Source organism: Equus quagga, unplaced genomic scaffold (assembly GCF_021613505.1).
Source record: "Equus quagga isolate Etosha38 unplaced genomic scaffold, UCLA_HA_Equagga_1.0 HiC_scaffold_32_RagTag, whole genome shotgun sequence".
Lineage (NCBI taxonomy): Eukaryota > Metazoa > Chordata > Mammalia > Perissodactyla > Equidae > Equus > Equus quagga.
In genome coordinates this window covers 1,560,778-1,588,206 of record NW_025793551.1, presented here as the reverse complement: position 1 = coordinate 1,588,206, position 27,429 = coordinate 1,560,778, and positions in this window count along the sequence as shown.

The following is a 27,429-nucleotide window of genomic DNA, read 5'->3' as shown; positions in this document are numbered from 1 at the left end:
CAGTTAATTCTCTTCTTTCCAAGGGTTCCTGATCCTCAATTAGCCTGGAGTTTGCCTCACTGTTCGAAACAATGAATGAGTTGTTTCAAATGCTTATTAAATATGGAATTCATTAAGCATAAATATGAATTCTTTAAAAGCTGTCTTTAGAAACTCAGTGTAAATATTTATGCTTTAAAACACAAAGAAAAAATGCAATGATTCTTCTGGAAAATACTTTATAAGAAAATTATTTGTTTCTTGTGATTGTAAAGAGATTTTCAAATATTGAGGTTGTGGAGGATGAGAGTTGGACACTCCAAAATGTATATTTTGGGCTTGATTTTCTTTTTTTTTTTAAAGATTGGCACCTGAGGTAACATGGATTGCCAATCTTTTCTTTTCTTCTTCTTCTCCTCCCTAAAGCCAACCAGCACACTGTTGTGTATTCTAGTTGTGAGTGCCTCTGGTTGTGCTATTGGGACACTGCCTCAGCATGGCCTGATGAGCAGTGCCATGTCCATACGCAGGACACAAATTGGCAAAACCTCCAGCCACCAATGTGGAACACATGAACATGACCACTCAGCCATGGAGCTGGCCCCTCTTGATTATTTTTAAGGAAAAGCACTCTGAAAGAAATTTTAACCTTTCCCTTAACTGCCTAATAGAGTTTAAGATAGAAGTCTTGTTTCATGAAGGAGCTAATATCATAAGATAACTATGGTATAATGTGAATTAAGTGTGATAGGAAAGCACTAGCAAGCCCATTTTTATGAAAGTTCTCTCTCGGGTCATATTGTCTATAGAAGACCCAGCAAACACTTGTCTATCAAACATTTGCTTTTCCATTTTCATATAAATTGCCTTTCTCCCCTTTGAAGTCCCAAACCACGACACCCAAATCTTCCTTTGTCTTTAGCTGCAGATGGTATTTAAGGTGGTATCTTCAGCCAGTTTGATGAGTTACTCAGTTTTTCTGGGTTTCTCTCATGTATACGTGTTATTAAGCTTTGATTTTCTCCTGTTATTCCAGCTCATGTCAATTTAATTCTTAGACTAGCTAGAAGAAGAATCTAGGGAGTAGAAGAATAGTTCCTTGCCCCCAACAAGGTATATAGGGTAAATTTGTGTTCAAAACTCACTTGGCTTCAAAATTGATTTGGTGTGAAAAATGCCTGAATATGGCCTATCAAGCATACATGATACATCTGCTTTAACCATGAAAGTAAATAATGCACACTTTCCAGATAAGAATATGTAATTATCCTCCTATACTGTATTGGTAATGCCCTGTTGGTATTAATCCCTTTCCTAACATCAGGATCATATTGACCTGCTAATTTGCAACTGCATATCTTTTTGAAACTTTGGAGAATATGTATCCTGGGTACGTTTAACATATGTTCTTTCTTCTAAACAGATAGAAGACTATACTGAAAAACAAGCTTCCCCACAACATTTTATTTGTGGAAAAGGCCTTCTCAGATTATGATCCTCAGTTTGGGTGCAAATAACACTTACTTTGTTTTCTTATCTTTAGCATGACTGTTGGTTATTTTTCATCAATAGATACATTAAAATATATTTGATTTTCAACTTGCCCACTTTAAGTTTTATATGGCAGTCATTTGAGCTTCTGGGATATTAGTTCATTCTTGATTAGAATATCCCATTTTATTTTTGTTTGTTATATAATCCATTTGATTATATAGGCCCAAATTATAGTGGCCTTTATGATTAATGCATGTTATACCATATTCAATTAAGGAAGATCTATGAGTTCCATTTATCAATTTCAAAAACAGGCCAGCATCAGAAGCAATATAACTGGGAATAAAACATAGTGATCTACTATTAAATGGTTTTAAATGTATGTGCTTTATGAAAATGTCTGTGAGACTTTTCTCCCTTATTAGGGCATTTACTACCAAAATGTAGTGCCTTTATTTGCAATTGTGTTTTTTCCCTCAAAAACTAAGATAATCAAAGCCTCAGGGTATTTTATATTTGGGGAAAAATAGTCTGTTTAGTATTCATTCCCTGTTGTAATCATCTTAAAAATTCAGGGTAGAAAAAACCTTACAAATACCTATTCAATCTTGTCATGTTAAAATAATATTCTAATTAATGTTTTAGAATTATTGGATTGATATAAGGATTTAGAGAAAACTCAGTAATCTTTCTATTACCTTGAGAGACAGTTTTACAAACACTTATGTCTTGCTATCAAAGAAGGTATTCTCATGCTTAAACTACATTTTCCTTTTCTTAATTTACCTCTTATTGTCTCTTCATATCTTCAGCCAAAAGTCCTTTTACAGTTGGTGTGTAGATGCTTGATCTATTCATAGATTTTTATCATGTCTCTTGTGTAAGATAAAACTTCAAGTTGGGACTATACTTTAAAGTTCAATATTTTGGTTTAAAAATTGTCACTGTGGATAATCACTGGACTCCCTCCAGTTGCTTTCTTTTTCTCAGTTGTGAGGTCCAATATTCCAGATTAGGGCATCCTATTTATTCCTTGTTTGTTGTATAGTGCTTTGCTTATATAGTCACAAATCACATTGAAATTTCTGATTGACTTTAATACAATATTTCAGACCTATATATTCTATTGTCTCTCAACTGTTTGTCAGGAGTGCTGATTTTTGTTTTATCTTGTCATGTGTCTCAAAATTATTGTTGTTCTTCTTTATCATGTCTATATTCTTAGTGGTACTTGGTTTAAACAGTTCACAGCATCTCACTCTCCTAAAAAGTCAAGGGTTCTGACGCTAAGTACCTGAAATATGAAAAGCAAGTTTAGTCTGTGATGTGAGTATATGAGCGATGTGAAAACTTTTACAGTACTTAAGAGTGCTAAATATATTAAATAACTACTGCTCTGCAGTAATTACATTTTCTTATTTCCTGTATCCTTGATACTCTTATTTCTGGGGCATACCTGACTGGGGATATACTGCCTCTCCCAGAGATGGCCAGTTCTTCAAGATAGCAAAGGATTTGCCTGTCACCAGGCCTTTGATGTACAAACCAACCAATCCCAAGTCATTACTCCACATACCCCACTCTTTCTACGAGGCTCTTGCAGTCTAAGACACTATCCTTTCCTGCCCTAAATCATTGTAGGGTTAGGTACTGGCAGCTAGACATCACGTCTATATCCCATTTTGATCAGGAAATGTACGTACTCCAGGTTTATTTTTTCCAAGATTGTTTTGCCTATTCAGGGAAGCTTGATATTTCATATGAATTTTAGGATGAATTTTTACATTTCTGAAAAAATCATTGTGATATTAATGAGGATTGCATTGAATCTTTTGACTGCTTTGGGAAATATTCCCACCTTAAGAATTTTGTTTTCAACCAATAAAAATGAGATATATTTCCATATTTGTTTCCATGTTCCAGTGAACATGGAATGTGTTTCCTAAATAAATGGAAGCATGTTAGCAATATATCATAGATTTCATGTACAAATTTTTGCCTCCTTATTTAAACATGTTTTCCTCTTCAATGCAAATGTAATTATGTTCTAAATTTACTTTTCAGAATTTTCATTATCAGTATGTGGAAATGCAATGATTGATTACATGATTTTGTATCCATTTGTTTGTGTACATTGTATAGAATGTATACATTTGTATACATTGACTGCTGAATATGTTTAATGGTTTGTGTGTGTGTAATCTTTATGGGTTTCCACATATAATATCATATCATCTGTCAATAGAACCAAAAAAATACTTTTTCATTTCTAATTGGATGCCCATTATTTCTTTTTACTTGTCTACTTGATCTGTCTAGGACCACTCAACATTTTTTATTCATAGTATGTACACAAAGAATTAGAAGTACTGAGGATTTTTTTCTCCTGCGGGAACTGGCTCCCTTTTCATTCACAGTGGGACTTTAAAACAGTCCATTTGTAGGGGCCAGCCTAGTGGTGCAGTGGTTAAGTATGAACATTCTGCTTCAGCAGCCCAGGGTTCGCTGGTTCAGATCCCAGGTATGGCCTTACACACTGCTTGTCAAGCCATGCTGTAGCAGGCATCCCACATATAAAACAGAAGAAGATGGGCACAGATGTTATCTCAGGGCTGGTCTCCCTCAGCAAGAAGAGGAGGATTGGCATCAGACCTTAGCTCAGGGCTAATCTTCCTCAAAAACAAAAAAAGTTAATTATTAATCTATGGAAACTTGTTTTAATATAGAAAAGTGAGATTTGCCATTATTGCTAAGACCTACATTCATTTGCAATAACAACATTAAAAAGTGCCATAGTGTCATAATCTTTCACTTTGTTCATGAATCATGGGAGGAATATGAGTTGAGTAAAAAATTGGGTGTGTCCTTAGCACCACTTTTAGCTCTTAGTCTGGTGATCCATTTTGGAGTCAGGCTTCTCTTGTTAACTCAAAACTGTTTTGGCAGAATGTAAAATGGCTGTTTTATTACTCTTCATACTTTGGAGAAAATCACTTTAAGTTATTATTATTACTTGAGTTTATTCTGTTTCTTACACTACTTACTTTCTATCTAGTTGCTAGGGGTTCTTACACCTTAAATTTGAATACTATGTAAATAGTTTAAATATGATGAGTTTTATTTACATGGACGTATTTTAATCCCAAAGTTCTCCCCACTCCCCACAAAGAGAATGCTCTGAATGTAATTATACTAAATTTCAACAAATTATAATGAAAATAATTGTTTTACTATACCATATTTTTGAGATTTAATGCTAGGTTGCTAGGTTATTCAAAGGAAGAAATATCAGAATAGATTTCTCCTATAAATGAAAATTCTAGTTTTCCAATTATTTCCCTGAATATATATACACACACACATGCATATATGCATATAGACATATATACAGCATAGTTATTCTTCCCATATAGCCTCCCTAGTATAATGTTTTCATAATGCTTTGTAAAGTGAAGTAAGATTTTTCAGTGAATGATGTCAGGGGACATGAACACTATCATTAAAAATTGACCTTCAGCTCTCAACAAGGAAGATAATTACCAAGTGATCACCTCTAAAGAGCATAAGATACTGAAGTAAGTTTTAAATAAAATTGCTCACTTAACTACCTTTTCCCCATTAAGGTCATTCTTTAGCATATTATGTTAAGAAAATATAAAGTCTGCTCAGAAAATTTACATAAGCAGTGCTAAAGAATGAAAGCTAAGGTATATCCACTAGTCAAACACCCTTCCTCCTAAGGTATACTTTCCTACTGGGAGTTAGCATATACTCATGGTTAAAGGTGTACTTTTCTCTGGGCGGTTATATTCCTATCCCGTGTCTATGGCCAAGAAGCTGGGGCATGTCACCTAAGAAGCAAGTCACACAGGCCCTTGACACCAACCTCCCCAGAAATGCTCTTCCCAGGATACAACTAGCAGCTTTCCTTGGCTCACAGGAATTCACACTCCTGCACATCAACTTTAACCTGCTCCTTACAGAGCTTGCCATTCTATTTAGCTTTTCCTTATAGAATTCATTCCAATATTCCAAACTGCATGTTCACCGTGCAAGTACATTGATTTGGATTTTGAATTTTGACTGGGTGTGTTCCATATTTTCCATTTTTAGGGGGCCCTTCAACAACCCATCAGCGTATCCAGTAACAGTTGCGTTCTATGGAATTTAATTACTAACAGCAACTACATATGTTAAATAAAACCACATTTTATTTCTACTGCTGACTAAAAAAGTACAAGCACTTTCCTTCTGCAACTTTATTTTTTTAATTTTAGAAAATAATAGTATATATTTTGCCCATCTCACTTCTGGCACAGAGGAAAAAGAGAGAAGCTTTATGATAAAAGTCATCTTGAGAGCATCTCAAGTTCATAATTGAGAAAAAAAATAGTACCCTCAAAAGACTGGAGATAAACTAACAGGTCAGCTTAAAGAAGGTGCTTATGAATTCCAAGATTGTCATAGAGGAATGTGCTTCACTTAAAAGGGCAGTGATGGGGGAAGTATGATCTTTATTCTAGAACTTAAAAGCCCGCAGTCAGAGCAGAGATACATGCTTCTTAGGGCAAAAGGATAACTAAATCTCCTCCAGCTATGAAGTGAATAATAAACCATTTTGAGTTTAAAAACAAACAAAAAACAGCTCAGTATTTCCTTTCTGCTGTTGCTCCAAAACTTGAGCTAATTGAAGACTTGGGGTGTTAATTAGGCATATCTACATGAACTAAAGTTATTGAAGAAGATTTTAGAAAGCAAATAGGTTTCACACTACTACTCAACCAGAAACCAAATTTTGAAAACAAGTGGCAAGATTGACTATGTTCATCGGCCCTTAAAGCAGCCAAACAACCAAGTTAGTTTAAAAGAACAGAAGTTTAGAACCAGAAGTTTTCTGAGACCTACTATAACCCATCTTGCCTCAGTCATTGAGACAGCTGAGGTCATACAAAGTCACACTGAGCTGGGCTTAAAATCTTATCTAGGGTTCTAGTCTAAACAGTTTAGTTTTCTTGCACCTGGAGTACTCAGCTCTTCTGACCTCCTGGATTCCCTTGGGAATCCAAATAAAGTAACTTGATTCTAAGGTCTCTTCCACTTCACCATCTCCCAATGCTGCTCCAGGAGTTTTAAGGTTTTCTGGCTGGGTGAACACTGAAGTGGTGCTCTCCTGTTATTCTTCACTTGAACTCCTGATTCCTACTATCCTCAGTTACCTCTCCAGGCTTCTTGCTACCTTTGTCTTGAAACGACTTTTCCCCAGTTTGGATGCCCAGAGTCTCTTCTTCATTGCCAAGCTGCAACTCAAAGAAGTGCCATAGCAAAGTCTACCAAAAATTGAAAAAAGCAGAGAGGATAGTTTGGAAATCATATAGTCCAGAAATCACTTAAAGTTGGACATCAACACTCTTCTGGATCTCCTCAGCTGTAGACGCTATGGAGAAATCTCTTAATGACTCCATGCACTTTAGCATCTCTCCTCTGCCCTCTGTTCCAAGACCCCAAATCTATTTCTCCCAAAGCACTAAGCAGATTGATGCATTTTTCTCAAACTCCTGATCTCTAACTATGTCCTAAGACAGGAATTTTCAGAGTCCAAAGTCCCATTACGAGTTTTCTTAAACCAATGAGAAGTAATTTTCTCAAGTTTTATCTCCTAGCATACATACATGACTGCAGTTTTAAAACACAACATTATTTTTTTCTTAGGTCACAGTCATATTAAATAAAACAAAAATCAGACACGTTGAAATCATCAATCCAAAGGGCTTTTACCAAACTTTCAGTTCCATTGATGGTTTATAAATTAATTTTTCTTCCTGGATACTTTTCCAACCTATCTTTGCCTCTGTGTCACCATTGCCATTGCCACGGACAAGGCCCTCACCATCTTACGATTGTCTCCAACCATTGCCTCCTAAACTTGTCTCCCTGACACCAGCCCCTTCCTCTTCAAATTTCATTCACCTGGTCCCTGAAGTTTTCTTTCAAAAATTCAAACTCTATCAGGATGTACTTCCAGTTAAGCACCACAATGACCATCACCAACTCTCAGAAGCATGTGTGGATACAACCAGTCACAATCTAGCCCCATCTTGACATTCTATCATCAGCCTCTTCCATTATCCTAATGACATCCCCTGGCTATTATTTAAACACATCATCTCTTTTCATACCTGATATCTTAAACAGGACTTTTCCTCTTTTTGGAATGTGATCTATAACATCTTTAAAAATATCTAACACTTACACCTGCTTCAAGAATTAAGGTCCAGCTTATATATCACTTCTAAGATGTCTCCATCTTGTTTCTCATAATCTTCAGTACGTGCTTCCTTTATTGCATTTTCCACATTATGTTATTAATGGAAGTGTGTCCCCTGCTAGATTGCAAAGTAAAAATGCACATTAGCTGGGGCAAGTCCAGTGGCATTGTGGTTAAGTTTGTGCACTCTGCTTTAGTGGCTTAGGGTTCATGGGCCTGGATCTCAGGTTCAGACCTACACACCAGTCATCAAGTCATGCTGTGGGTGGCATCCACATACAAAACAGAAGGAAGATTAGCACAGATGTTAGCTGAGCAACTATCTTCCTCAAGCACAAAGAGGAAACTAGTAAAAGATGTTAACTTAGCGCCAACCTTCCTCACCAAAATAGAAAAAAAAAAAGGAATGCTAGCTTTAATTTAAATCTCAGTTTCCTAGTACTCAGTTTCCAAGATAGCTCTAAGAAGGTGTTTGGCAAATATTCATTTATTTGAATTGAATTGCATACGCTTGCTGAGTAATATCAAGAATGTTAACATGACATTAAAGATATTGTGTTAAGTATTTGAAGTTAATTTCAAGTTATATTTCTGAAATAAGTGAGAAGAAGGAACCTCAATTTATTTCATTTAAAACTAATGGCAATATTGTTTACTGGAAAAAGTTTGGAAAACTTGTTCAGTTATGAAGCAGAATAATTTTTCTCAAACCATTTTTAAAACATCATTGCAAAATGAATTAAGAACTCCAAAATGAAAGTTGACCATCACTAGGAAAATAAATTAATAAACTTTATTATAACTTTAAAGTGGGAAGAATGCAGTGATAAGAAATAATGAAGTAAAAGTACAAAAATAAATAAATCTTAAAAACATAGTGATAAATAAATTAGTAAGAAACAGAATAAGAACTAGACTACAATAGTATTTACAAAGATTAAAAAATCACAATTATAAAAATACAAATGAAAATGACTAGTTTTTCAGTATACATGCTTATTCAAAAAATCTATTAATGATGTTAGGTATAGAATGAAAGAGAACTTAACAACATAAAAAAGGGAAAGAGACATTACCTGGACTGTTGATAACAGTGGACTTTGCAAGAGGATTTTTAGGGATACATTCATAAAGATGCATATTGAACCAGTTGGGGTGGTAAAGTGTGGGAGGAAAATAAAGGGAGAAATAATTCTTTTAAATGGGTAAGGTAATGAATGGTATATTCTGTACTGGGGAATATAAATAACTCAGCTGTAAATCTAACGTCTAAATAACGAAATTAAAAGCTTAGAAAGATGTGAGAGAATATTCAAAGTTTGGTCTCATAAAGCAGTGAGTTTTTAGGGCAATGAAGCATTTGTCTTCACAGCATGATGTTGTGTTCTAACATCTGAATATCAGCTGGTGGTGCCTTTCTGAAGGCAGTGATATAGAACAGGCTGGGAGTGGACAGAAGATCTGAGTTCTTGCTTTATCTTGGACTTGCTGTGTAATCCCAACAGACCACTTCACTCTCCAGAATGACACACATAACAAAAAATGCCTCACCGCAGAGGGCTGTAAGAGAGTAAGCAGAAGGAACCACACTTTAAGAATGATTTCTTTCCTTCCAGATATTAAATTTATTAAACCAGTAGAGCAACTTCTGGGAGATAACAGTGCCTGTCACCTATTGTCAGAACCCTGCAGCCACTGTGTTAGAATTAGCGAGGGAGGGAGAGTGCTAAGGAAGATAAATGTCTCACCCATTGAACTCACCTAACTATCATCTCCTAGTTGTTTTTGTGTCTGTTGAAGCTCACTTACCTATTTTGGTGTTTTAGAGGAGTCACCCAGATTCTGGGGATCTATGGTCAATATAACCCAGATCCTCTTAATTACTGGATACCGTGGCCCCCATTTCATCTCTGGAGAATGGAGTAAGGTAGAGGTCTCATAATAATAGCCTGAGATCTACATTTCAAGGTGCTAAGATGGTCCCCATGCAGGAAGGTGGTCCTAAAATTTCCTGTTTTGATTGAAAAGAAACTGTTAACTGCTTTTGTATGATCAAGTGGAAGGTTCACCTATTTCACTCAAGTGTCAACATAAATAAGCAAAATCCTCTTTCTTTTGTATGAAACAGTGCATCTGTATTTATTAAATATTACGAATATTTTGACAAAATTTATCGTTAGTATGTTCTATAATTTCAGCTGAAGGCAAATATTTATATAATTTGAGAAGTTAATTTTTAAAAGAACTATTGTATTAAGAAACAAAGAACTATAATTTTTATTTAACCATTAATAGTTTATTCAACCATTAACATTTCATCATAAATAGTTATTTAACCATGATAGCTTTGTTACACATGAGAACTCTTCCAGACATACACCGAAAAAGACTGACACTGAAGTGTTTTCAACAGCTATTACTGATAATGTTATTCATTAGATTTCTTCCTAGGAACCCGGCACTCAATGGACACTATATTTTATGTAACTGTGCCACATGCCATGGGGGTAGGCAAATGATCAATGGAAAAGGGCTTGAAAGGGAGAGAATATTGATTATTAAATTATAGGACATGTTTACCAAGAGTTAGGCCTAGAACTCAAATGTCTTTGTTGATCTTAGAAACCAGACTTCATCTTGCTGCTTTCTAAACACTGATTAATCTGTATATGAAGAATAGAAAAAAAGAAATTTATCTTGATGTCAAAATTTCTGACTTTTGGCTAGAAATGAAAAAGTGCTGCTCTCTCTATTGGCAGATGGAGGGACAACTTGCAAAAGGCCTGTTAATATTTTCCAATTGAGTGTGCGTTGTGATGCAGCCTAATATTGTTCAAATAAAGATAAAGGAAGCAAGGAGGGGAGGGCTACCAAGAGAAGAGAAGTATCTTTATCTTTGACCTATTTTTCAAGTTTTTGAAACCTGAATCATCAGTTTGGAGTTGTCCTGTGGGAAACGGACTGTCAGTGATAAACAAAATAAAAGACGAAATCTCAAGGAAAGGCACTGCTTTTCTTTATGCTATTGGCCTCATAAGGAGGAAGATGGGGTATAAATGTTTATCCTACTGACATAAATACATATTTGGATGAGTCAGCCTCTAGACTGAACGTACCGTCACGAAATGTTCTGTTCATGCTTTCTGTGCACAAATCCCATGATGCCATAAACTTTAAAGTGATTTACATGACTTTAATTAATTACTTTAATTAATTCAGGTTAATAATTTAATTGCTTAATGTATCACAATTTAACAAAGCATTTTATCACATAATTTCTTTATTTGATAAACCAGATACTTTCCGCTCAATTTGCACAGCAATGTTCCAGCAGCAGAAAATGTTTTGTGTTATAAATTATCATGGAAGGAATAGTAGTAACATGAATTGAAGATAAAGTTGATGGTTTTAGTGCCTCTAACATCATTCCTGATTTCTGTCAATAAGAGGAAAACCAACCCCCCAGTTTCCACTCTATTCACTTCTACCCATCAGCAAGATGTTATCCTAGTGTAGAAGATAAGCACAGAAAAAAATCAACATGGAAAAATAAAACACAATAAACCTACATATTGTACTTAAGAAATGAAAAGAATAGAAAAGATTTTGTTTTATTCTCACAGAATAGAGATTGATACCTGTGATGGTCAGTGTTATGTGTCAACTTGGCTAGATTATAGAATACTGTTATTCAATCAAACACTAATATATGAGTTGCTGTGAAGGTATTTTGTAGGTGTGGTTAAATTTATAATTGCGCAATTTTAAATAAATTGATTATCCTTGGTAATGTGAGTGGGTTTCATCTATGCAGCTGAAGGGCCTTAAGAACTGAGATTGCCAGAGGCAGAAGTAACTACACTTTTGAACTTTAGCCTCAGCTCTTTCTTGATAGTTTGAGTCCCCTCACCTGTCCTATGGATTTCAGATTTACCAGCCTCCACAACTGCATAAACCAAGTATCTAAAACAAATCTATTTATATAAATATGTATTTATTTAAAATAATTCATATACACAAACATGCACCACATAATGGCATTTTAGTTAATGATGGATTACCTCTAATACAGTGGTCCCGTAAGATTTATAATGGAGCTGAAAAAGTCCTGTCATCTAGTGACATCATAGTTGTAACATCACAGTGCAATGTCTTACTCACACATTTGTTGTGACACTGGTGTAAACAAACAATACTGAGTTGCCAATCATATAAAAATACCACACATACAATTATGTACAGTACATAATACTTTATAATGAAAATAAATGACTATATTACTTGTTTATGTATTTACCATACAACACAACTCACTTTATGTGCTGCGTTTTATTGCACTTTGTGGCTATTGCATTTTTTACGAATTGAAGATTGGTGGAAACCCTGCATTGAGCACGTTCATTGGCACCATTTTTCCAACAGCATTTGCTCACTTTGGTTCTCTCTGTCACATTTTGATAATTCTTGCAATATTTTAAACTTATGCATTATTATTACATTTATCATGATAATCTGTGATCAGTGATCTTTGATGTTACTACTATAATTGATTTGGGTGCACAAACTACACGTATATAAGCTGCTGAACTTAATTGATAAATCTTGTATGTGCTCTGACTGCTTCTTTAGTTAGCCACTCTCTCATCTTTCTCCCTCTCCTTGGGTTTCATTATTTCTTGAGACACAACAGTATTGAAATTAAACCAATTAATTACGCTACAATAGCCTCTAAATTTTCAAATGAAAGAAAGAGTTGCACATATCTCACTTTAAATCAAAGCTAGAAATGATTAAGCTTAGTGAGGAAGCCTTGTCAAAAGATGAGATGAGCCAAATACCAGGCCTCTTGTGCCAAACAGTTAGCCAAAGTGTGAATACAAATGAAAAGTTCTTGAAGGAAATCGTATGTGCTACTCCAGTGAACACACAAATTATAAGAAAGCAAAACAGCCTATTGCTTGCTGACATAGAGAAAGGTTTAGCGGTCTCAATAGAACATCAAACAAGTCTCAACATTCCCTTAAGTCAAAGCCTAATCCATGGCAAGACCCTAACTCTCTTTAATTCTACAAAGACTGAGAGAGGTGAAGGAGCTGCAGAAGAAAAGTTTGAAGCTAGCAGAGGTTGTTTCATGAGGTTTAAGGAAAGAAGCCATCTGAATAGCATAAAAAGGGGAAACAGTAAGTGCTGATGTAGAAGCTAGAGCTAGTTACATAGAAGATGTAGCTAAGATAATTAATGAAGAAATTATGGATTTTCAATGTAGATGAAACAGCCATCTATTAGAAGAAGATGCTATCTAGGACTTTAATAGCTAGCAAAGAATAGTCAATACTTGACTTCAAAGCTTCAAAGTATAGACTGACAACCTTGTTAGGGGCTAGCGTAGATGGGGACTTTTAAGTTGCAAGCAATTCTTACTTATTATTCAAAAAATCCTTGGGTCCTTAGAAACTATGCTAAATCTCCTCTGCCTATGCTTTATTAATGCAACAAAAAAAAAAATAAAAGTCCTATTGACAACACATCTGTTTACAACATAAGTTATTAAGTATTTCAAGCCCACTCTTATGAACTCCTGAGCGAAAAATAGATTTATTTTAAAATATTTCTGCTCATTGGCAATGTACCTGGTCACCAAGGAGATGTAAAAGGAGATTGATATTGTTTTAATGATTGCTAACACAACATTTATTCTATAGCCCACAGAAAGGAAGTAATTTTGGTGTTCAAGTCTTATTATTTAAGAAATATATTTTGTAAGGCTATACCTGCCTAGACTACATTTATGATTCATGGGAAGAGGTCAAAACACCAAAATTAACAGGAGTTTGGAAGAAGTTGATTCCAGTCTTCATGGATGACTTGGAGGGATAAAGACTTACATCAAGGAAATAACTTCAGATGTGGTGGAAAGCGGAGAAGAACTAGAATTAGAAGTGGAACCTGAAGATTTTGCTGACTTTCTATATTCTCACAATAAAACTTTAATGGATAACAAGTTGCCTCTTTTGGATGAGCAAACAAAATGGTTTCTTCAAATGGAAGTGAATCCTGGTGAAGATGTTGTGAAGATTATTGAAATAGCATCAAAAGACTTAGAATATTACATAACCAGCTGATAAAGCAGTGGCAGGGTTTGAGACAGTTGACAATTTTTGAAAGAAGTTCTATTGTGGGGAAATTCTACACTACATGCTACAGAGAAGTCATTTGTGAAAAGAGGAGTCAATCAATGCATCACAACTTACTTTTGTCTTATTTTAAGAAATTTCCATGGCCACCCCAACCTTCAGCAAGCAGCAGCCAGGAACATTGAGGCAAATCTTTTCACCAGCAAAGATATTATGCCTTGCTGAAGGCTCAAATGATTGTTAGCATTTTTTAGCAATAAAGGCTTTTTAAATTAATGTATGTAGATGTTTTTTAGACATAATATTATTGCACACTTAATCATAGTGTAAATATGTATAGTAACATATATTTACTATGCTATATGATATAGTGTAAATATAACTTTTATATGCTCTTGGAAAACAAAAAAATGTGTGATCACTTTATTGTGATATTTGCTTTATTGCAGTGGTCTTGAACTGAAACTACAATATCCCTGAGGTATGCTTGCACTATATATTGCATCATTATTTTAGGGTGTACTTGTCTAATGTATAAAAACTGTTTACTCTAGGGGCTGGTCTGGTGGTTTAGGAGTTAAATTCATGCACTCCATGTCAGTGGCCCAAGGGTCACCGGTTTGGATCCCAGGCACAGACCTATGAACTATTTATTGTGCTATGCTGTGACAGGCATCCCACATATAAAATAGAGGAAGATGGGCACAGACATTAGCTCAAGGCCAATCTTCCTCAGCAAAAAGAGGAGGATTGGTACCAGATGTTAGCTCAGGGCTAATCTTCTTCCTGCTCTTGCAAAAAAATTCTTGCTCTCAAAGAATAAGCTGTGTTCCACCTGTAGCAGCCTCATACATCTGTTTAGTTTACTGCATCTCTTGATTGCATAGTTTTCTCTGGTACTTGAATGAATCTCATGTTCTTTTGTTTATTATAGGGCCAAAGCATACAAAATCACCTAATGTTGCGAGTAAAAGACCATATTGAATGAATGGCAGACATGGAAATAAAATTAAAACTGATTAAGGACTATGAAAGTGAAAAGTCAGTGATGGTTATTGTTCACCAGTCAGGCATGTCTTATTCTACTTTAGCTATAATCTTGAAGAACAAGAACAAAGTGATGGAAGCTGTTAAAGAATCTGCTGGATTGATGGGAATTAGATCAACAAAAATTCAAGAAGGGCCTATATCAGACATGGATAAAATTCTAATGACCTAGATTGATGATAAGACACTGAAATATATCCCTCCTGGCACCAGGATGATCATGGCTAAAGCAAAAAAGTTTGTTTGCAAAATTGAAATAAAAAACTAGACTTGACTATAATGTTGAATTTACTACTATTCTGGGTGGGTTAAATAATCCAAGAATCATTATTCATTAATAAGATGAAAGTGAGTAGTGAGTCTGTGTGTGCTGATGTGAAGGCAGTTGAACAATTTTTGAAAACTCTAGATAAACTGATTATAGAAGAAAATTACTTACCAGAGCAAATATTCAATATGTATGAAACCTCCCTATTCTGGAAATCAATGTCTGGAAGGACTTTAATCCATAAGGAGGACACGTCAGTGCCAGGTATTAAGGCTTTTCAGGACAGGATAATAGTCTTTTTTGGGGACAATATTGCAGGCTACAAATTGAAACCTTTGAGATCTGGCACAGTGAGAACATCAGGGTCTTCAAGCATAGCAATAAGCAGAGAATGCCAGTGTACTACAGGAGCAATAAGAAGTTATGGATTTTCCAGCTCTTGTTCCAAGATGTCGTCCTGAATAGCTATGTTAGAGAAATGGAGAAGTACTGTTTGGAGAATAACATACCTTTGAAGATTTTGCTTACTGCTGATAATTCTCAAAGTTGTTAGTTTACTGGTGATTTTCATCCAAATATGCAGACAATATTTCTCCTTCCAAACACAACCTCATTAATCCAGTTAGTGGATCAAGGAATTACCTCAATATTTAAGGCTTACTACCTGAGAAGGAGCTTTGCCCAGATTATTGCTGAAACTGAGAAAGGCAATGAAGACGTTGATGCAGTTGTGGAAGGATTACAACCTATGACTGAATCGATAACTTGCTTGGGCTTGGGGAGTTGTCACTAGAGAGTGTGTGATTGGCATATGGAAGAAGACACTTAAAAGCTTTGTCCATGACTTCAAAGGATTTTCCAAGGATGCAAAAATCAACAAGACCGTGGATGAGACAGTACACGACTTAACCTTGGCGGGGGTGAGGATGGCATTGAGATCTCCCTAAGGTGACTTCTGAGGAATTCGATAATGAGGAGTTGTTGGAACTGGAACCTGAACACATAGTTAATGAACAGACAAGAGACAAAGAAAATGCAAGAAAAGGAAAAGAACTCCCAAAAAAATTCACAAAGAAGGGTTTAGCAGAAGATTTTGCAGACTTCAGCAAGCTCCTTAAAAAAATTTGAAAATACGTGGCTGGCCCCAGGGCTAAGTGATTAAATTCATGTGCTCTGCTTCAGCAACCCAGGATTTTGCTTGTTCAGATCCTGGGTGTGGACACGGCACGACTCATCAGGCCTTGTTGAGGCAGGATCCCATGTAGCACAACCAGAAGGACCTACAACTAAAATATGCAACTATGTACTGTTGGGGCTTTGGGGAGAAGAAAAACAATGAAGATTGGCAACAGATATTAGCTCAGTTGCCAATCTTAAGGAAAAAAAGTGTTAAGAAAAAGATTGAAAACAGAGATCCCAACACCAAAAGGTTTTCATTAATAGAGAGCCATCTTCCATGGTGCATTATGTGCTTAAAAGCAAAGCTATGATTAGAAAAAGAAGCAAATGAAGCAAACCAACATGGACAGTTCTGAAAAAAGTGACACCTCTTCAAGAAGTGCCTCAGGCAGTTCCTTCAGGAGGTATTTCAGAAAAAGGCATTGTCCTTATACAAAATGACAGCTCAGTGTGTGATACTGACCCTGAAGACATTCAACTGGGACATGATGTGGAGGTGGAAGACAGTGATATTGACAGTCTTGACCCTGTGTAGGCCTAGGCTAATGTGTTTGCATTTTTAACAAAAAAGCTTAAAAGGTAAAAAGAAAAAATAAACTGATAGAAAAAAGATTAGTGTAAGTCTAACTTTACAGTGTTTATAAAGTCTACAGTAATGTCCTAGACTTTCACATTCACTCACCACTCACTCACTGACTCACCCAGAGCAATGTCCAGTCCTAGAAGTTCCACTCATTGTAAACACCCGATACAGTTATGCTATTTTTTACCTTTTATACCATATTTTAGTGCACATTTTCTATGTTTAGATACACAAATACTTAGCATTGTGTTACAATTTCCTGTAGAATTCAGTACAGTAACATGCTGCACAGGTTTGTAGGCTAGGAACAAGAGACTATACCATATGGTCCAGGTGTGTAGTATACTATGCCATCTAGGTGTTTTTAACTGCCCTTTATGATGTTCACACATTGATGAAATTGCCTAATGACACATTTCTTAGAGTGCATCCTCATCATTAAGTGACCCATGATAGCATATATATGTATGGATAGCGAGATAGACACATAGTCTCTGTGTCTGTATATATATATTTTCCCCCTAGCAAATATATATAGTGTATAAAGTAAGTATATATTATCTCTAGTAAATATGTAAAGTGTATATATATATATATATATGTATATATACTCTCTCTCTATGTATACTTTGTCTAGTAAAACCCTGGTACATATCTTCTTGGATCATGGTGAATCTTTCCTGATTATTGTAGGTGTATGAAATTTCTTTAAATGTCTATCAATAATTATTACATAATCAAACAAAACTAAAAAATACACCTAAATAATAAAATAAAAACAATAGTGTACACATCGGACTATTGCTAACTTTCTTTAATGGGCTATGAAGAGATATGCTCTTGAGAACAGGAAGCATGTGTATTCTTTAAAATGTAAGCTCTTAATAATAAAAATTGTTAAAATATTTATTGAACATCTATGTAGTACTAATTAAATGCATTTATTAATCTCTTCATCAAATGAGCAAACGTTAAATAAGTAATTATCATGAGTAAGTAATTTGATTTTTCTTTTTAAAAATCTATCATGAGTAAGGTCTCCAACATAGCCTCCTATGGAAGAAGTAATCTTCATTTTCTATTGCCCATTGCTTAAAATATGTGAAAGCCCTTTTTAAAAGACCTGCAATATCAGTTTAGAACCAAATACGGATGCTTTTTTTAATATTAAAGTTATATATTATTGTAGCATAAAATATGTTTTCACCTTTATTCACCTTTTTCACTAGGCTATTATTTGAGTCAAAACATTAAATACATTCTCAAAGGACTCACCACCATAGCATAGTGCTAAGGATGGCTTTGGAAGAGAGGTTGCACAAATGATCTGGTCATTAAGACTGCTGAGTTTAATGCCCTGAAGCTTTTGTCAAAGGAAATATTTTTGCTTATTTTATACATGAGATTACATAGCAAAGATTAGTCAAAATGCTTTGCAGGATAAGTCTTTTACTCCTTAATCATCATTTTAATTCTCAACTAGTATTTTTGTTTGTATTTCACTGAAAAACTGAGAATAATTCATTCTTATTGTTTTAGCACAGTTTATGCATGCATCCACGTCTGTGCAATGTATTCTTCCTTTCAAATTCTTTTGTGGAAGAGCTCTTCTCACTCAAGTTTAGTGGTTCTCGACTAGGAGTGGGTTGTATTTCATCTTAAGGACATTTGGCAATAGCTGGAGACATATTTAGTTGACATAACCAGTGTATGTTGAGAGAATGCCATTGACAACTACTGGGTAGAAAGCAAGGATGCCATAAATATTTTATGGGTCATAGGACAGCCACCTTTCCCAAGCAACAATGAAGGATCTGAATCAACTATCAATAGTATTTAAGGTAAGAAACCTTAAATCTAATCTAAGCCAAAATTCTTCCCTTCAGCTCTGGGTCCCATCTTATCTCACCTACCCAAAGACATTGTTTCTAAAACTGTTGCCCCGCTCTATCATTATCAATTTTCCCTTCTATCTCATAAAATAAATATGTCATATTATTTTCTCATTTTTCTATTGAATTAATTTTTTATTTTTTAGTGAGGAAGATTGGCCCTAAGCTAGTACCTGTTGCCAATCTTCTTCTTATTGCTTGAGAAAGATTGTCACTGAGCTACCATCTGTGCCAGTCTTCCTACATTTTGTGTGTGGTATGCTATCACAGTATGGCTTGATGAGTGATGTGTAGGTCTGTTGCAAGGATCTGAACCTGTGAACCCCGGGCCGTGGAATCAGAGCACACAAATTTGACCACTGGGCCAACCCTGGACTTTTTAAAGGTTTTATTCATAAGAGTTATTTATGTGCTCTTAGTACCTTGATGGTTTTGTTTTACAAACACTTCTCAATTTGTATTTTTTAAATCTCTGTATGTTGTCTTTTTGTATAGAAGCCATTAATATCCACACAGTAAAATATAATTATCTTTTATAGGTTCTACTCTATGTAACTTATTTAGCAAATTCCATCACAGGTTGAGTTCTCAAAGAGGCTGATACTGAAATGAACTTTGGATTGCCAGATGTTAATTTGGTAAAACACAAGTGAGGAAAAGGAGAAAGATTTATCTTTGTTTCTGTCACACTTTATTTTGGGATTTTTATGTAAACAATATATCTTTTACAAATGATGAGAGTTTTATTCTTTCTTATTCACTTTTTTTAACATATGTTGCATTATCTAGCACCATGAGTGAATATTAAATATAACAATAGTAAGCCATTAATGTTCCTGATTCTAAAAGGAATATTTTCAACTTTTCAGCATGGAACATATTTGCTATGCTTTTTTGGGTAGATTGTCCTTTTTTAAAAACATTTCCTTTATTCTTCATGTAGCAATATTTTGAATCAGGAAAATTTGAATTTTACCAAGTGATTTATCTGCATTCATTGAGATGATCATATGGTTATTCTCCTTTAAGTTATTATGAAGCAAGCTTCATTTGATCATTTTTTAAATGCAGAAACAACTCTGTGTTAATGAAACATCCAATCTTAATTATGAATTATCTTTTCAATGAAATGTTGGATTCTGTTTGCTAGTACTGTGTGGAGTATTTTGACATCCATATTTATAAATGCAGTTTGTCCTCCTGCCTTTTGTAATTCTCTGACTGAGTTTGTGTAAGAAATAATATATTATTTGAAGTTTTAAAAGAACTGTCTATAAAATAAATATCAGCAATGATTGAAATAAGGAATTTCTTTATGTTTAAGTTACTAGTAGGCCCGGAGTTATTTTTCTGAAAATTTCTGTTTTATTAATGCTTCTATTATCTTTTGTTAAATCAGTTTTTTTAAGACAAATTTTACATTGTAACTAAGTTTGCAACAGTATGCACAAATATTGCATTAGTATTCTCTTTTTTCACATGGCCTTTTAAATGTCTATGGTATATGTATTTATTCCTTTTTATATATTTAATAGCGTTCCTTTTGTCTTCATTATTTTGTGTTTTGTCTTATATTTGTCACCACTTTCAGTATTCCCAAACAAGAAACTTGGCTTTTATTGTAATCACTTTTTATGTTACTTTTACTTATATCTTATCTTTATCATTCCCATCTTTTCACTTTTTTCTTTTTAGCTTATTCTGTATTCATTATCTAATTTCTTAGATTGGATAATCATTTATTCTGAACTTTATTCTGTTCTAATTAACGTTTGAGTCTAAAAATTTCCAATTAAATATTATTTTAGCTGCACCCTCAAAATTTTACTTGTAATATTTAAAATATTTTAATTATAAATGTTTCTAATTTCCTGTGTAATTTCTCTATTGTTTTGTTTGCTCTTGATTTTTAATGCAGTTACAGTCAGAGGAGATAAGATATAATGATCACAATCGTATGGCATTGGTAAGATAACGTTATGTCCTGATATAAAGTCAGATTGTTTGAAGTTCCACATATGTTTGAAACAAAACCAGGCTTATTTATGATATCATCTGTATCATTACTCAGTGTCTTATTGCCCTATACATTACTGAGAGGGAAAATTGAAAATATCCCTGTGATGGGAAATTTATGCCTTCTGCTTAAGTTAATCATTTATTGTTTTATACACTTCAAAGCTATACAGTTTGGTAACACAAGTTTAAAATTTTCAAAATTTCTGATGTATTAAATATTTTATATATAAAAATATTTTATGTATTAAATATGTAATATAATGGTCCCCTTAGTGACATTTTTGCCTTAAAGCCTATTTTTTCTAATAGTATTATATATACCACTTTCCTTCCTTTTTTCTTGAGATATAATTGACATATAACATTGTATTTGTTTAGGTGTAAAACATATTTCAATACTTGTATATATTGTCAAGTGATTACCACAAGTCTAGTGAACATTCATCACTGCACATATTAGAAAGTTTGAGTTTCGGGTCTACTCTCTTAGCAATTTTCAACTATACAATGGAGTATTATTATTATTTATTTTTTTTTTGGAGGAAGATTAGCCCTCAGCTAACTACTGCCAGTCCTCCTCTTTTTGCTGAGGAAGCCTGGCTCTGAGCTAACATCCGTACCCATCTTCCTCTAGTCTATACGCGGGATGCCTACCACAGCATGGCTGCCAAGCAGTGCCATGTCCGCACCCGGGATCCGAACCAGCGAACCCCGGGCTGCCGAGAAGCGGAACGTGCGAACTTAACCGCTGCGCCACCGGGCCGGCCCCTACAATGGAGTATTATTAACTATAGTCTTATGCTATTAATTACATCCCAATCATTTACTGAATAACTGGAAGTTTGTACATTTTTGGGAACTTTCACCCATTTTACCCACACTTCATCTCCTGCCACTGGCAACCAGAGACCTGTTCTCTGTGAATTCTGTTTGGTTGGTTTCATCATTTTTGTATTTCATATATGAGTGAGATCATATGTTTTTTTCTAACTTATTTTTCACTTAGACTAATGCCCTCAAGGTCCATTCATATTGTCACAAGTGTCAGAATTTCCTTCTTTTTTGATGGTGAATAATATTTCTCTCTCTCTCTATATATATATATCTCTTACAAAAATCACATTCTCTTTTTCCATTCATCCATCAATGGAAACAAGTGGCTCCACATCTTGGCTACTGTGAATAATGCTGCAATGAACACATGGCTGCATAAATCTTTTCAAGTTAGTGTTTTTGACTCTTTTGGAGAAATGCTCAGAAGTGAAATTGCTAGACCATATGAGGGTTTTATTTCTATATTTTTAGATTTTTTGTTATTTTAAAGAGGTCATATTGTCTTATAACATTGTGTAAATTTCAGCTGTACATTATTATATTTCAGTTACTGTATAAACTGAACTGTGTTCACCATCAACAGTCTAGTTTTTATCTGTTACCATATATATGCACCCCATTACCATCCCTCTATACCTTTCTACTCTAACCACAAATCTCTTCTCCTTATCTACATATTTTTTTATCTTCCAAATGAATAAAATCATACGGCATTTTTCTTTATTGATTTGACTTATTTTGCTTAGTGTTACATACACAGAGTCCATCCATGTCGTTTCAAATGGCATGTTTGTCTTTTTTATGGCTGAGTGGTATTCCATTTTGTGTGTATTTGTGTGTGTCTGTACATATATACCAAATCATTATCCATTCATCTGTTGATAGGCATTTGGGTTGTTTCTATGTCTTTGCTATTGTGAATGATGCTGCAATGAACGTAGGGGTGCATATATTTTTTTGAATTGTTGATTTCATGTTCTTTGGATAAACATCCAATGGTGGAATAGCTGGATCATGTGATATTTCTATTTTTTTAATTTTTTGAGAAATCTTAATAGTCTTTTCCATTATGGCTGCACTAGTTTTCATTCTCACCAGCAGTATATGAGGGTTTCGTTTTCTCCACATTATCTCCAATACTTATTTTTTGTCTTTTTAATTATAGCTGTTCTGATAGGTGTCAGGCGATATCTCATTGTAGTTTTGATTTGCGTTTCCCTAATAATTAATGATGTTCAACATTTTTCATGTGCCTATGGGCCACCTGTGTGTGTACTTTGGAAAATGTGTGTTAAAATGTTTCACCTAGTTTTTGATTGAGTTGTTTCATTGTTGAGTTGTATGAGTTATTTATATATTTTGGAAATTACTTCTTATCATATATATGATTAGCAAATATTTTCTCCCAGTTGATGGGCTTTCTCATTTGATTGATGGTTTTCTTTGCTGTGCAGGAGATTTTTAGTCTGATGTAGTCTGACTTGTTTCTCCTTTGGTTTTTTGTTTGTTTCCCTTGCCTGAGTAGACATGGTATTTGAAAAGATATTGCTAAGACTGATGTCAAAGAGTGTACTGAATATATTTTCAGTTGAATTTTATGGATTCAGGTCTTACACTCAAGTCTTTAATCCATTTTAGGTAATTTTTTGTGTGTTGTGTAAGATAATGGCTTACTTTCATGCTTTTACGTGTGGCTGTCCAGTTTTCCCAACACCTAACATTTCCCAACCTTTTTTGAAGAGACTTTCTTTTCTCTCTGTTTGTTCTTGGCTCCTTTGTTACGGATTAGCTATCCACAGATATGTGGTTTTATTCTGGGCTCTGAATTCTGTTACATTGATCTATGTGTTTTTTTATGTGCCAATACCATGCTGTTTTTATTACCATAGCTTTGTAGTATATTTTGAAGTCAGAGAGTGTCGTACCTCCAGCTGTGTTCTCTTTTATGAGGATTTCACTGGGTATTTGGGGTCTTTTTGTTGTTTCATATACAATTTAGGAGTTTTTATTCTATTTCTGTGAAGAATGTCATTGGAATTCTGATTGGAGTTGCATTGAATTTGTAGATTGCTTTATAACTATGTTTATTGTTTCAATCCCTGAGCCAAAGTATCTCTTCATTTCCTTTTTTTGTTTGTTTTGTTTTGGTGAGGAAGATTGACTCTGAGCTGTCATTTATTACCAATTTTCTTCACTTTTGCTTGAGGAAGATCATCCCTGAGCTAACCTCTGTGCCATTCTTCCCCTCTGCCTGAATCATTTCTAGATTTCTATCTTTGAGCTCACTAATTCTCTACTCCATATGGTCTACTCTATGTTTTTTTTTTAAAGATTGGCACCTGGGCTAACAACTGTTGCCAATCTTCCTTTTTTCTTTTTTTTTTAAGGTTTGGCACGTGGGCTAACAACGGTTGCCAATCTTTTTTTTTCTTTCTGCTTTTTATCTCCCCCAACTCCCCCGTACACGGTTGTATATCTTAGTTGCATGTCCTTCTAGTTGTGGGATGTGGGACACCTCCCCAACGTGGCCTGATGAGCAGTGCCATGTCCGCGACCAGGATCCAAAACCTGGGCCCCGCAGCAGAGCCCGCAAACTTAACCACTCGGCCATGGAGCTGGCCCCTGGTCTACTCTATTTTTAATGCTTTCTAAATTATTTTTAATCTCATTAATTGTGGTCTTCATCTCTGTAATTTCTTTGAATTTTTAGAGTTTCATTCTTTTTAGTTCTACTGTTCATTAATTTTATTCCTGAGCTCATTGAACTCACTTTCTGAGTTTTCTTATAACTCATTGAGTTTATTTATGACCGCTGTTTTGAATTCCTTATCAGTTAAATGGTAATCTGTGACTCCAAGTTTGATTTCTGGATAGTTGTTGTACTTCTGTGTTCTGCCATGTTACTCTAGTTCTTCATGGTGCTTAATGAGTTGATCTTCTAAAGGGACATTTGTGGTAGTAAGCACCTTTACTTTGGTACAGCTTAAGGTACTTTGCGTTTGAGCAGCTTCTGATTGTATTTCAGAGCAAGCACTTTCCACCCTCCACTGCCTCTGCCAGAGGCATCATCAGTGTCCTCTTTATGTCACTTGTGCCTCTGAGGTTGCTGCTGCCTTGCTGTTTAAAATATACCTGCAGTCTAAGGTCTTGCCCTGGGGGTCACCAGGCTGTGAACATTCCTGCTGCTTCTAGGGTTATCAGGCCCTTATGTTCCTCCACTGACTCTCCACCTGTTCTTCATGGGCTACAACATTCCTTACTGAATCAGCACCTATGTTGCTGCTCTCTGTTTCTCTGTGAGTGCTGGTTGCAGTGTTGTCAGGGTTTCTGTGTTCATGGGTATCATTGTTTCTGTTGATAGCCTGGGGACCTAGGGACTTTGATGCAGCCCCCACTGCTGGTGGAGCTGGTGTCAGAGATACTACCACAGGGTGCTGGTCACCAGTTCTGCTGTGGTTCCTGATGCTTCTGTCCTCAGGTTCCACCTGCCATCACTGGTGGGGTCAGGGCATACTAATTGTGTTCCCACTACATCTGCTAATGGTTACTCAGGCTGAGGCACCCATCACCACCTCTACTCCATTAGAAGTCAAAAGAGGCCAGGGTGCTCACCATGGCCTCTCCTCAACCAGCAGTCTTTCAGGACCTTGTCTCCATCACCACCTCTGCTGACATTCATGTGAGCCACTGCGAGAGGATCTGCACTGTGTGTCACTGCCAGTGGTAAAGTAGATGGGTGCTCCTCCCCTAGTTCCACTGCCTCCCAAGCATCCAGTCCACCTATCTTTAGATGTATAGATGTGTGGATCCCTTAGGTGTCCTGTTGTGCTGTGTAGGGAATCCTCTGTTGGTCAATTAATGTTTATTTTATTGTAACTTACAGGGGATACACAATTGAACAACTCACTCCAAAATGATGCTGGTATAACTACCTCTAGATTTTTAATTTCTTCATCATTCAGTTCTAGTAAATTGTATGTTTCTAGGAATCAATCTATTTCTTCTAGATTTATCCAATTTGTTGATATATAACTATTCTTATGATCCCTTGTATTTTGTGACATCAGATGTAATATCTCTCTTATTTCTGAATTATCTTTTTTTCTTGGTGAGTCTAGCTGAAAGCTTGTCAAATTTGTGTATCTTGTTTTAAGAAAACAGCAATTAGTTTCATTGATATTTTCTGTTTTCTTTTTATTCTCTACTTTATTTGTTTCCTCTCTGAACTTTACTTGCTTTCTTCTACTATGTTTGGGTTTTATTTGCTCTCCTTCTTCTAATTCCATGAGGGGTAAACTTAGGTTCTTGGGTTATTTGAGTTTTGTTTGTTTCTTGATATAGGCATTCATCACTATGAACTTTCCTCTTAGAACTGCATTTCGTTGCAGCCAATAAGTTTTAGTATTTCCATTGTTGTTTATCTCAATAATTTTTTCTCTTTTGATTTTTCTTTTTTAAAACATTGGCCCTGAGCTAACATCCGTTGCCAATATTCCTCTCCGTTTTGCTTCTTCTCAAAGCCCCTCAGCACATAGTTTTATATTCTAGTTGTAGGTCCTTCTAGTTGATTTATGGAGGATACCACCTTATTGTGGCTTGATGAGTGGTACTAGATCCACTCCCAGGATCTGAACTCGTGAAACCTTGGGCTGCTGAAGCAGAGTGTGCAAACTTAACCATTCGGCCATGGGGTCAGCCCCATATCTTTTGATTTCTTTTTTGACTCATTAGCTGCTCAGTAGCATGTGGTTTAATTGCCATATATGTGTAAATTTTATTTTTGTAACTGAATTCTAATTTCTTACTCTCGTGATCAGAAAAGATGCTTCATCTGATTATCTTAAATTTTAAGACTTGTTTTGTGGCCTAACCCTGTGATCTATCCTTAAGAATGTTCTGTGTGCACTTGAGAATAATGTTTTTATGTGGCTGTTGGATGGAATGCTTTCTGTATGTCTGTTAAGTCCACCTCATCTAACATGATGGTTAAGAGTGATGTTTCCTTTCTGATTATCTAAATCGATGATCTCCTCATTGATGAAAGGAGGGTACAAATGTCTCACTATTATTGCATTGCTCTCTGTTTCTCCTAGAGATTTGTTAATATTTTCAATGTATATTTGGGTACTACTATGTTGGGTTCATAAATATTTACAAATGTTATATCTTCTTATTGGATTGACCCTTTTATTAATATGTAATGCCTTTATTTGTCTCTCCTTACAGTTTTTGTTTTAAAATCTATTTTATCTGGTATAACTACCCCAGTTTTCCTTTGGTGTTCATTTTTATGGAAAATCTTTTTGCTTCTTATCACTTTCCATCTGTGTGTACCATTACATCTGAAGTGAGACTCTTGTAGGCGTTCTATAGATGATTCATGTTTTTTAATCCATTCAGACAGTCTATGTCTTCTGATTGGATAATTTCATCCCTTTACATTTAAAGAAATTATTGATAGGCATGTACTTTTGTATTTTATTAATTGTTTTCTGGATCCACTGTTTCTTTCTTCTTCTTTTGGTCCCTTCCTTTTCAATTTGATAATTTTTGTGCTGGTTTGCTTACATTCCATTGTCTTTGTGTGTCTACTATAGGATTTGTTTTCTGGTTACCATAAGGCTTTCATGTAATGCTTATGTTTATAACAATCTGTTTAAAGTCAGTAACAACTTAATTCTGAAAATATTCTAAAGCTCAATATTTTTCTCTACTTTCTCATGTTTTATGTTTTT